The sequence below is a fragment of the Neopelma chrysocephalum genome, unplaced genomic scaffold, assembly GCF_003984885.1.
Source record: "Neopelma chrysocephalum unplaced genomic scaffold, ASM398488v2 Primary Assembly neopelma1_124, whole genome shotgun sequence".
Classification (NCBI taxonomy): domain Eukaryota; kingdom Metazoa; phylum Chordata; class Aves; order Passeriformes; family Pipridae; genus Neopelma; species Neopelma chrysocephalum.
This window is the reverse complement of record NW_020897786.1, coordinates 1,081,836-1,093,934: the sequence shown is the minus strand read 5'-3', so window position 1 is coordinate 1,093,934 and position 12,099 is coordinate 1,081,836. Positions and strand designations below refer to the sequence as shown.

Below are 12,099 nucleotides of genomic sequence, written 5' to 3'. Positions count from 1 at the left end.
CCAGGTCTGCACTCAGGGAACCCAAAGCCCAACTCCCTGCTCAAGGGCAGCATCTGAGGCTGCAGGAAACTGAGCTACAACCAGCCCTCAAAACTCTGCCTGGGGCTCAGCGATGCGGGGGGACGGGCTGGGTGAGAGGGATGTGTACAAACCCTCGGCAGGGGGAAGAGCATTTCCCTTCCTCAGTTCTTTGTTAAAATGAATGTTAAAATGAAACCACACTGCTGGTAGCAAGGTCTGCCTCCCAAAGGAAGAACCCTGTATCCTGGGATCTGGGGCACTGCAGCTGCAGGGATGAGCTCTGAGGCCAGGGAGGTGGCACAAGGCAGTGACAGTGCCATCTGCACTGCCCAGAGACCCCTCCCTCCTCAGGGGCTCCTGGGCAGGGTCTGGGGCTCCCCTTCTCCCAACACCCACTTTTTACCAAGGCACTACTCTAACACTGTCACACACAGACACCAGCAGGAGTTTCATCAGTAGGAAGAGCAGGATGAAGTCCAGATTTACCAACCCCAGCACTGACTACAGGGATGGCATCACCTGAACCTGCTTCTTCAACTGCCTTCCCTTCTTATGTCTCAATTTCCAGCCCCTGCTCCAGTTTTCAGACCTACGAACGATGACTTTCCTTCCCTCCTTTCACGACCCTTTCACACAGAAGTGCTGACTGAAGCTCTTTGGGTCTCCAAAGACTATTCCATCACCTCGGTGCTGCCGGGGCTGCCAGGCTGAGTTATCACAGGTCCTGCCCTCCCCTGCCATTAATACCTGCTCACCAAGGCAGCCCTGGTCCAGCCGAGGCAGAGAAGGACAGCCCCAAGCTGCAGGAGTCTCCCACAATAAGGGAAGAGGTATCAAAGGGAAAGAAGAGGAAAACAAATATACCCCAGGCATCTCTGGATAGTCAAAATGGAGCTTGGATGGCCCCAGGGAGGGAATGAGTTACTGGGAGTCACAAACTTTTCAGCTCACCTTGCACCAAGGAGCCTCCAGCCAGGCACCATCCCCAGCCCTGGGCACAGGGTCCCACAGCTCCCATGTCACAGTCTGTCTCTTCCTGTCTCAATCCAACCCCTTCCTGCCAGGTCACACTCCTGTCCTGCTGTCAGGACTTCTGTGACTGTGCCAGCCAAGGCTTGTAAGTCATCTTCCTACCAAAGCCCAGAGTAAACCAAGCCAGAAGCAACACCAGCACTTGAGCAGCACAGCTGGAACATCTGCAGCATTATGCAACCCCCTGCCTGGACAGACGTGGGATTGAGAAAGGGTTTTACTGCCCTTCCATGTCCTTCCAGCTGAGAAATAGTTGGATGAAAAACACAAGACATGGGTGAAGTTCTCACTGTTTTTGCTTTTAATCCCAGATTCAGAGTGCCCGAGCTCCAGACTCCTGCCAGCACCCAGCAATGGTCATGCTCTGAACACACCAGTGCCCAACAGGACCTGTCACCAAACACAGGAGCAGGGTCACTCAGCACCACACACCCAGCTAAGGGATCTGAGCAGCCTTGGCCAAACCTCACTGCACCATCCAAACAGCAATCCAGCGGGGTCTGATACACCCCATGGATTACAGCTGATGAACTAAGAATCTGTAACAACATTGTCCAGACAGGGATTGGTCCCGGGAGCCCCACAACACTCAACTTTACTGCAAAGCCTTCAGAAAGAGAGTGTGTGTCCTTCAGTCCCCAGCTCCTGGGGCCCTGCATGCCAAATTCCACTTTTGTTACTGCAAAAATGGCATTCTCAGCTTCCACAGCTGATGACTTTGAGAACGTGGCTCAAGGACGAAACCCCTCCTCCCCAGACCTACAAAAAATAAAGGGAGTTAAAGCCACATCTGTAAACTTGAAGGATTTAAAGCCAATTTTGTGACCTTCTCAGGCAGTTCTGGCATTCTCTGTAGTTGGGAGAAGCGGGGCAGAATAAAGGGGGCTTGACCAGAGGACTGGGATAGCTCCATCCCACATGGGGATTTCTGGAGGTGGAAGGGCTGGCAGAGAGGAGGCACAGGGAACAAAAGCAGACATTTGAGGGACATTTACAAATGGATTTCTGAGCCAAAATTTCCCCGCAGTCCCTCCTGCACATCTCTGCAAACCAACCTGGCCTCTGCACGTGGGTTGAGGACAATTTAACCTGCAGTCTGAACAATAGGATTAAGCACTGGATCAGAAGAAAAATGGTTGCAGATCCGTATGATTGTTACTGGAGAGTGATTGTTTCCCTGAGCACAGTGTGCAAGTGTCGGTGCCTTTGTGAGATTTAATGGCCCAATTATCCCAGGCTGTGCCATCTCCTCCCAGTTCTACGTGCCCAGCCCTGCTCTCCTGCCTCCATCCCCTCTCCTGTTTTGCCAGCAGGCAAACACACCTCTGCCACTCCTTCATGGGTAGTCCTTGATTTAACTTCTCCCATGCTCAGGGATGCTCAGGTGGTCTCTGGGGGGGGGATCTCATCCTAAAGATGGCTACTTGGAAGCAGGACTTCTTCCATGAGTGAAAATCTAAGTTTTTACTTAATTAGCAAAAATCTAATCAAAAATTCTTGTTAGAGTTGATGTTGTGCCAAGCTCTCCTCCTAAACATCGCCGTGAGTCACCATCCTGGTCTCCAACAGCTCTGGCCTCTGTCACTCACCACCTGCTCAGCATCCCAGCAGGCTTCCCCTGGCATTCCCAGCAAGAGGTTTGGCTGGGATGTCCAAGGAAAAGAGGATTGACAGGGCACTGACAGACAAGAAAGCACTTCCATCACCTGAAGTAGTTGTGAGGAGGTTACACCTGTCCATAGATCAACCAGTCTCCTGTTAGCCCCACAATCCCACTCTGAGAAATATTCTGTGGGCAAAGAGACTCACCTTTGGTACAGAGCAACACCTGAGCCAAAACCCAGCCCAGCCACGGGAATGGTCAGCGCTGCTGCTCCCCAGCACGGCGGGGTAAGGCCACAGGGAGAGTTCACCACAGAATTCCAGAAGGGTTTGGGTGGGAAGGGACCTTCAAGACCATCTCGTTTCACTCCTTGCCACAGGCAGGGACACCTTCCACTAGACCAGGTTGATGCAAGCCCTGTCCAACCTGGCCTTGGACACTTTTAAATTAATTACAGAGCTCAGAAAGGGGTAGGGACTGGCTGGGGTGGGGAAGGGACGAAGCTCCCCTTTGCTCTCCTAAGAGCAGCCTGTGGCAGGTCATCCAGGACCTATCCTGAACACCATCAGCTCCTCACCAGGACATCAGAAAAGCAGTATAACAACCAGAATTGGAGAGTTTCACCACAGGATTGGACATTTATGTGTGCAAGAACAGCATCTGAAGTGACTCCAGCTCCAATGACAACCAGAGCAGCTCCTGACTCTCCTGCTGCCTGCCAGCTGGGGTCAGGGGGGAATCTCCCCTCACAGGGAAGTACTGCACAATTATGGGCATTATGGGGTTTTTATGCCTTCCTTTAAGGCATCCGGCTTGGCTTCTGCTGGAGACAGGATGCTGGGCTGGAAGCACTATTGGTCTGTTCAGCTCAAACAGTTTTTATGTCCTAATACAAAATTAATGGTTCTCTCACTGTGACTCCATGTGGCAAAGCTGCCTGCTCCGGGCATTCCAACTGGCAGAGAGAAAGTGGGGCTGAAAACTCATTTCCTACAGCAGCACAGTCACCCCACGCTCTCTGGGGAGCAACCTGATGCTGCACCCTGATGGGCTGCAGTGCTGAGCTCCTGCCTTGGGATCCTCCTATGCCAAGGATACCAGATCCACAAATCTCTGGGATACAAGTGGGTTGTGCAGGCACCTGTGTCCCCTAAACCTGACTGTGCCACCTCTTCAGCAGCCTCTCTCGCTGCCTGTCAGGTTAGGCAGGAACAGCTGTCTTAAAAACTGTGTTTCAGGATCCACATGGAGGTTCCTTCTGATTGTGTGGAACAACAGCTCATCCATCACTCAGATGGCCAGGCAGAGCCACTAATCTTGACTGGGTGACACCCTTTATCTACAAACACCCAGACTGACTCACAACCAGCTGTGAACCCGTCAGGAGGTTTTTACCAAGCCAAGGGCCTGTTTTCCTGGCTCCTATCCAGCATGGTGCTGGAAGAACTGCTTGCTCCCACCAGGACTTTTTCAGGGTTTTTCTGAACAGACCCCGTGCCCCCGTGACTGGAGCAGGCTGGTTTTGTTGAGCTGATTATTTTGGTGTGGTTGGCTTGTGGCTTGTCCTGAGGGAGTCCATGGCACTGCTGGGAATTCTGACTCCGGAGTCCTGACTCAGGTGTTCTGCAAAACCACAGGACCTGCTGCTTCCAGGGCCGTCTTTGTGCTCCTGTGCCTCTGCTGGGGACAGCACAGGGACGGAAATGGCAGGATTTGACCCGCTGGACCCACAGCAAGGAGAGGTTTGAGAAGCAGCTCCAGAAGCCTCTTCCCTTTGTTTTTGTGTCCAACTGTAACACTGCAACAAATCCCACCATCCTCATCTTCCTACTTCCATCAGATCCTCTCGAACACCTCTCCACCCCACTGAAGGTTCCTCTGCCTCCTCCATGCCACTGCCATTCCCAGCTGTCTCCCACTGTCCGCATGGCACTGCCCAGAGCCCTTTCCCACATTCCCTGCCCTTCTTGGCTCATCAGCTGGCCAGGGCCCAGCTCCCCACACGGACTGAGCCACCGACCTCGCTGGGGCCTGCAGGGTGACCCCAGACAGCCCTGCCCACCGGGCAGATGGGGCTGGAGTCACTCAGTGAGCCCAAGAAGGCCTGGAGGAGAGCTGGCACTGACAGGCATCCTCACCACGTGTGCTGGGTTGCCTTAAAGGATGGGACCAACCTCCCCTAAAGCAAATAATTGTGCACTATGACCTTATGGGGGAGCTTCCACCCTGACCCAGCTGGCAGGCAGCTTATTTCACTGGGGGAAAAAGGACTAAAAAATTAGGACCTGACTCTGAAATAGGGAATTTCTCCTGGTGGTCCTTAGACCTCAGTGACAAACTGATGGCACAGAATGATGAGGCACAGAACCAGAGCCCCTGAGCCCATCCTGTGACACCGAACAGTGCTGTCCCTGCTTTGCCCCCTCTAACCACAGCACTGTGCTGAACTCTGCCTGCACCCCCTGGCTCTGTCCAGGGGAACAGTGTCCTTATTCCTACAGGGATGTTGACCAAATCATAAAGATGTAATGACATTGTCTGGGCTGACATGCTGATCGATGCTTTTCATGCAAAATTATGCTTTCTGCGACTAATAAATATTGATCCTTTTTGTTGCAGTGTAGCACTGCAATAAAGAGTGACTTAAATGTCTGCCAGCACTGAGCTTCCTCCATCGTTTTGCAGCCCCCAGCTCCCTGGCAGCATCCCTTTGCATGTCCTACTGACACTGGGGCCAGTGCCTGATCCCAAGGAGGGCACAGCACCTCTGTGAACATCCACCTCCCTCCGTTTTTCTGTCCTTTGAATGGTACTTATGTTACAGGGGTTCCTGGGAAGCAGGAGAAAATAAATGGAACAGGAGGGAGTGCTGGGGAGAGGGAGCAGGGTCACGTCCTGGGCACGTTTAGGATAACAAACAGGAGAAACAGGGCCAAGTGCAGAACAAATAGAAACATTTAGGGCTGCTTGGCAGGGGGATGGTGTAAGCTCAGTGGGCTGGGTCAGACGGCTGCAGACTCCTTAAATCAAAGCTCTGGAGCTCGGCAGCGAGTGCCTGGTGACAGGCTCTGCTGGACACAAGGATCCATTCAGCCCTGCTGAACTGATCCAGGTGGCAGCAGCCCTGCTCTGTTTGCTCCTCTCCTGGAGAGGGGTCAAGCAGGGCCCTGCACTTCACACCCACTTGGCTCCCTCACCTCCACACCAGAGTGTCCAGCACAGGGGCTCCTGCTGCTCAAGGGATGCCAGAGGGATGTGATGGCACCTCCGGGGTTGTGTTCCTGAGCTCTCATGGGGCTCTGGGACCCTGTTTTTTCCAGGTCTCACTGCCTCTTCTCCTCCCATCTCCCCCTATCACTGGCAGAAGAGCCTTTCCCTGTCTCCAAGGAGCTGCACTGGAGAACATGAGGTGTGAACTCAGATCCGGGACTGCAAAGGGATTGATGATGACAGGAGGAGGCCTGGCTTCAGTCACTGCTGCCTGGCAGCCAGGCAGTGATTGGATTTGTGCTCTACACATATTTTGGGATCAGACTAAGGGATTGGATCCATACTTATCGTGAGCAGAGGGGTTCAGCTGCAGCAGTGAACCACAAAGAAGGAAGGGCCAAAGGTCTATGGTGCTCTGTACAATCTCAGGGAAATGTGTCCTGCTCCCCCCTCCCCACACAGACAGCTGAGTGCTGAGAAAGCTTTTAAGGCAAAAAAACCTATAAATAAAGAACACTGTCCCTGGAAGACGGAGCTTAAAATATGATGGCATCTCCCCCAGACCGTGAATGGGTTCCCTGAAGAGCTCCCGCAGTCCTGAGACCCTCCCTTTCCCCACTCCCCTCCTGGGAAAATTGGAGAGGCAAAGGGCTGCTGCTCCAGCAGATTTGCAGGAGTGGGAGTTGAAGAATCAATGAAGCTCTGAAAGCCAGTGGGGAAAGTCATTCTGCACCTTCCTGACACCAGGAATAAATGATTCAGCACGAAAGGAAAAAAAAAATACAACAACCCTCAAATGAGGCTGGAATTACCCACTGGAGAGATATTTCATCTTGAAGAATTGTGTTTGCTGCAGTGTTCATCTCACTGAGCCACAGCAAGGCTTTAATATCCAGCAAAAGGTCAAACCTAAATGGGAATTGGTAGAGCCTGCTGGAGCTCCAACGCCAGCGCCTGCACACACAGCCGAGCTCCCAGTGCCTCACACGGAGCAGCCACACCAGGCCAAGGCCTGAAACAGGGATGGAGCTGAGCTGGACTGTGTAGGAATAGCTCCCTCTCTGATGGGATCCCAGGCACAGCTCAGCCCAACAACGTCCTGCGCTCGCTCCCTTTGGACTGGGCACAAACGGAACAGACCCACCTGCCTGGGTGTCCTGAGCAGGTGAATCGGGGGAGAAGCTTCCTGATTTTCCACTCAAAGGATCTAACTGACAGTAAAGGAAGGCAGGATTTCAAGGCACCTGAGGGCTGCAGGGGGCAGCTGTCAGCTCCTCCTCAGCTGGGACATCAGCGCTTGAAGGATGCAAGAGGCTCTGTCAGTGCCCTGGTCCTGACCTGGTCCGAACCCAGGATGGTCTGGGGGCGGTGGGAGCTCTCTCCTCGTGCCCATCAGCTCCCCATGGACAGACAGTTCTTCCCACTTTTCCCAGTTCTGCCTTGGTACTGCTGCTGTCTCCCTCCACACACACATCTGCTCAGCCTCTCCTTGGTTAATGTGCACTCCTTCCCTTGGACTCAGCTCTGCCCTCTGGTATCCCGGCATCCCTATCCCAGGCTGTAGCAGAGTTCCAGGGATGAATTAGGCAGACAGGAGGTGGAGGGAAGGCAGAGGTTCCCAGGCAGCTTCCTCCCTCCTCTGCACCATGACAAGGTTAAGAGTCCAGGAGAAGGAAGGAGTGAACTGAGCCCTTCCTGTAACATCCATCATCCTCCCAAGAGGGAACAATGCGGGTCAGCGAGCTGAGCTGGGCAGAGGGGGATGGTACCTAAAGCAGAGCTGAAAATCTGCTTAAACTTTGGGTTTATAACAAAACTGGTCCCAAGCTACAGGCAAACTGCAGACTCTGCAATGAAACAGGAAGATTTGGGAACTAGCAGCTCTCCTGACAGCCCTGTGCCTTCCCCCTGCCACCTCGGTCATCCAACATGACCAGGAGCCCTCCTGCTTTCCTGTTCAGGACCAGCCAACACACCTCCATCCTGCCCTGTCATTCCAGGTGTCCTTTCAGCCCTTCCTGATGAACAAGCTGCCATTCCTGATGGGCATCCTGTGCCAACATGGATAAACATCCACTGGGGAATCGCCTGAAACTACCACTCTCATTTCCACTCGTGACTCAAGCCAGACTTCCCTATGTACAGAGAGATTAAATGTCTCTAAGGTTAACACAAGATAATTTTTTGTTCAAATATTTACAGTTAAAACTCACCAGAAAATCAACAGGATTCTGCTGGACAGTGCTCAACTACCCACAGCCCCCAAAGGCAAACAGGGTTTTATGTGGTATTTAAAGCATCCAGAAGCATCCAGAATTCAGCCCTCCCAAGTGTTCCCCGGGCCAGACTGGGTCCCTGCCATACATCCATGGCTCTGAGGGAAGCAAGAAGAGGGAAGCAGAAAGAACTTGCTGTCTTTTTCTTCCTAATAATGGTGACCATGTGGACACGGCCAGAGTGGGTCACCAGCCCCTCACATGGTCACACTGACAAAGGAGGTGGAGGCCACCTCTGAACTGCACCCAGCAGCCACATACTTGGGAAGCCAATGCTGTGGAAAAAGGGGTCAGGTTGCTTCTCCCCATGTTTGGCTTTGTGGAGCTGTTTGTGTCTCCTGGATCCAAGACTTCCCTGGCAACGCAGCAGAGCTGTCGTTTGGAGATCTTCTCCTTTCTATCCAGGATGTTTAAATTCAAGCCTCAAACTTGTGGTTGGCAGGGAACGGGGGCAAACAAACAGCCAAACAATCTGCTGTCAGTTCCTGACAGTCTGGCCTGCACCAGTTATCCCTCCTGTCCATGAGGAATGCCCGAGCACAGAGGCATTGACTCAAGGGCCTGTCACAGATTTAAACTGCTCAGGCTTAAGCACAAGAGAAAATTAGAAGAAACCAGACAATAAGTGTGTTGAAACATTTGGGCTTTGCTCCCTCCTCTGTAAAGTCTGTTGTTTCACTGGCAGAGGGAAGGCTGAACTCACCCACAGCTGCACTGAACATCTGAGGGCTTGAGGAACATCCCCTGACTGCTTCTAAACCTTTCTGTTTGCTGCTCCCCCACCTCTGACCCTCTTTTTGACTTGCCAACCTCCATTTCCAGCCCCCCTGACCCACTGTTCCTGTGTGCAGTGTGTGCCCTGAGGTGCCAGGGGTTCCTGGGAGGTAAGTACAGCTCAGTTTGACAGAGCTGCTGGGGAGGTGCAGAAGGTCAGGTGGAAATCACCCTCTCCTCTCTCTGCTCCTTTCCAAAGCTGAAGGGGTTAGAGGGAAGCTCAGCTCTGTGAGCCAGTGCTGAGGAACACTGGCTGGATCCCTGCATGAGAAGCTCTGAAGGGAGCACAGACATCCTCAGGTGTTAATCCCATGGGATGAGTTGGCTTAACAGCCTCCTTTCCCTGGGTGGACAATCAGCTTCCACAGGGAGTCAGTGACTTTCTGAGACTTTTCAAACAGACACTGCTTTTCTGGGATGAAGCTCCCACCTCTGAAGGGTTCTCATCTCTCCCAGTGCCCTGGGGCTTTCTGCTCACATACACTCTGCTCTCTCACACAACACATCCTGCAATGCCATCCCATGCCAGCTTCCCTCTCTGCTGGATGCAGAAGCATTTCCATGCAGCCATGGTGTTTCTGAATGATCCCTCAACTCCACCAGGCTCACAGGGAATGCAGGAGTGTACACGACTCCTTCCTCTGGGCTGTCACCATTGTCCCCTCTGACAAGGCAAGCCCCAGCCCTGCAGCTGGCAGGTCAGCATTCCCTGTGCTGCTGAACAAGGAAACACAGAGGAGGGAATGCAGACAATATCCTAAACAAATCTGCTGTTTACAAAGTCCCCTGTAAACTGTTTACATTGCTGGGGAGAAACCATGGAGGAACAGCAGCTGGACCGTGTTCTTCCCAGTGGGAAGAACTCCACTCCTGTCTGCTGCACTCCTGTGGGATGGAGTGGAGCTGATGCATGTCTGGAAAGGCTGCAAAGGCATGAAAGGAAAGAAGAGGCAGCAAAACCCCAGTACCACCCACTCCCCCAGCCTGCCAGGACCTCTGGCTGCCTCAGCACTGCCTCCCAGAGCACACTCCGAGGGACATGGCATGTCCTTGGGCTGCAAGGTGGCAAGGGACAGCCAACCTCGGGCTGCTGAGCAGTGCCTGGGGTGGTGAGGCTGCTGGCAGAGGAAGCAGTCCTGGAGGAGCCAGCCCTGACCCTCCCTGGAGCCCCTTGGCTCTCAGACACATGTGAAGTGCCTTGTGACTCTCATGCCTCAGAGCCGTGGTGTGCGGTGCCAGAGGCTGCTGCTGCATTATAGACATGGCTAAAAATGGGGCCTCAGAAAGGCCAGTAAGAACATTTCGAAGTGCTGGCATAAAATAAAAGCTTCAGTGTGCCTTTAATCTGCCCTGTTTCCTGTCCCTGGAAAGCTCTTTGAAGTGCCTGTGCACAGGGCAGTGCTGGAACACCCGTGACCCGGCTGACCAGGACCGCGTGGGCTGGAGACACAGCGTGACTGCCCGAGCCATGGGGCTGCCTTGGGGGCAAGGCATGGAAGGGTTAAACCCAAAACCCAGCCTGGATCGGTCCCCTTCACACTGGAAGGTTCATTCTGTTACTTGAATAGCTGAGCAGGACGTGAGAAAACACGGCCTCCACTTCAGGAAGGTGATAAGTGCTCTGAGCCCAGAAATAGCACAAAGGGGGGTATGTGGGGATGGGCAGCCAGCTGGAACAGCAAGGACAGGGAAAACATCCTCCCTATACATGGCATGGCAGCCCTGACCTGGTGGTTGGAAAGGAACACAGGTACAATGATTAAAAAAACAAAAAAAGAAAGTGGGCAAACTCGGTTGCCCAGAGAAGCTGTGGCTGCCCCATCCCTGGAAGTGTCCAAGGCCAGGTTGGACAGGGCTTGGAGCAACGTGGGATAGTGGAAGGTATCCCTGCCTGTGGCAGGGGGTGGAAGTGGATGAGCTTTATGGTCCCCCCCCACCCAAATCTTTCCATCATTCTATGAATACAGGTACAAAGATTCTAAAAAAAAAGAAAGTGGTTAAACTCACCCATCTGGTGTCCAAGGGCAAGCAGGGACACCACAGAGCTCCATCAGCAAGAGGCAAGGGAGGTTCATCCACATTTACTCCCAAACATAGAAGAACTCCACTCTCCGCACCAGTCCTGCCCTTACTCTCCACCCAGTTGGTCTTCCAGGGCCCAGCTGTGTCCCTTTCCTGACCAGGAAGAGGATGGAGGGGTCTCCCAGCAGAGGCAAACATCCCAACCAGCAGGAATGTCAGAGGCATCTGCAGGACCTCTCACAGACTGAGCTAAAAGAAATAAAACAGGGGAAAAAAAACCCCAGAATTTGTCAGGACAAGCCATAACAAAAGATCATCAGGTTCCTTTGCTGAAGTAAAAAACTCAAATCTAAGCACATTTTTCAGAGCCAATCCCAAAGAAAATTGGGGTTTTGCTTTCAGAAGCTTTCATGCAGTTACAAACATGTCAGCCAGCTAAACTTCTGAGTGAGAGACTCTCCAGAATCAAAACTTGAGCCATTTAGTTTTAAAATAAGTCAGAAGGACTAAAGCTATAATCCCACATGAGTGCTGGGTGGGATTCCTTGGCTGAAAATTACTTGCTCAGCTTGACCTGAACTTTGAGGATATTTTTGCTTGACCCCACATGGCTCAGGCCCAGTGACAGGGACCTTCAAACCCCAGTCCTTGCAGAGGAGCATCAACCCTCAGGGATACCCCAGTGCTCCCTCAGCCTTGAGAAACCCACTGGGAAGGCACAGTTTGGAACAGGTGCTAGGATTTTTTGGTGAATGAGCAGCATTTCCCACTTCAATTTTAATTCTTGGTACTGTGGATCACTTCTCAACCAGCCACCCTTCAGAGCACAGGCAGGGGGAAGAGATTCCTCCATGCAACCCCTCCAGTGTGAGCAGATTGCCCAAAGATCCCACGGGCAAAGGCGGAGGGAGAGCTCAGCAAATTCATCTACCATAAATTCCCTCACTCCTCCTGTGACAAACTGGTCAGCCCGTGGGTCCTGCTAAGGGCACAGGGCTCTCTGAGTCAGCTGAGCATCTCTTCCCATTCCCAGGGGGTTTATTACTATGAATCATTAAAACACACCCCAAATGGCCAGGAATTAACCCACACACTGTCCCAGCGTGCAGCTCCAGTCCCATGTGTTTGGCAATGTCCCAAAGTCATCTGCTGGAACAGTCA

General features: G+C 52.7%; 1 long non-coding RNA gene across 13 annotated transcripts in view; it reads right to left on the bottom strand.

The window, feature by feature from the left end:
• The window catches only part of LOC113974683, a 79,149-nt gene extending 67,966 nt beyond the window's left edge, over positions 1-11,183 (bottom strand). For all 13 annotated transcript variants that reach the window (XR_003536611.1, XR_003536613.1, XR_003536610.1 and 10 more), the window contains exon 1: positions 10,924-11,183. This is a non-coding gene — a long non-coding RNA (uncharacterized LOC113974683). The remainder of the gene's footprint in view (positions 1-10,923) is intronic.
• Positions 11,184-12,099: the final 916 nt, after the last annotated feature.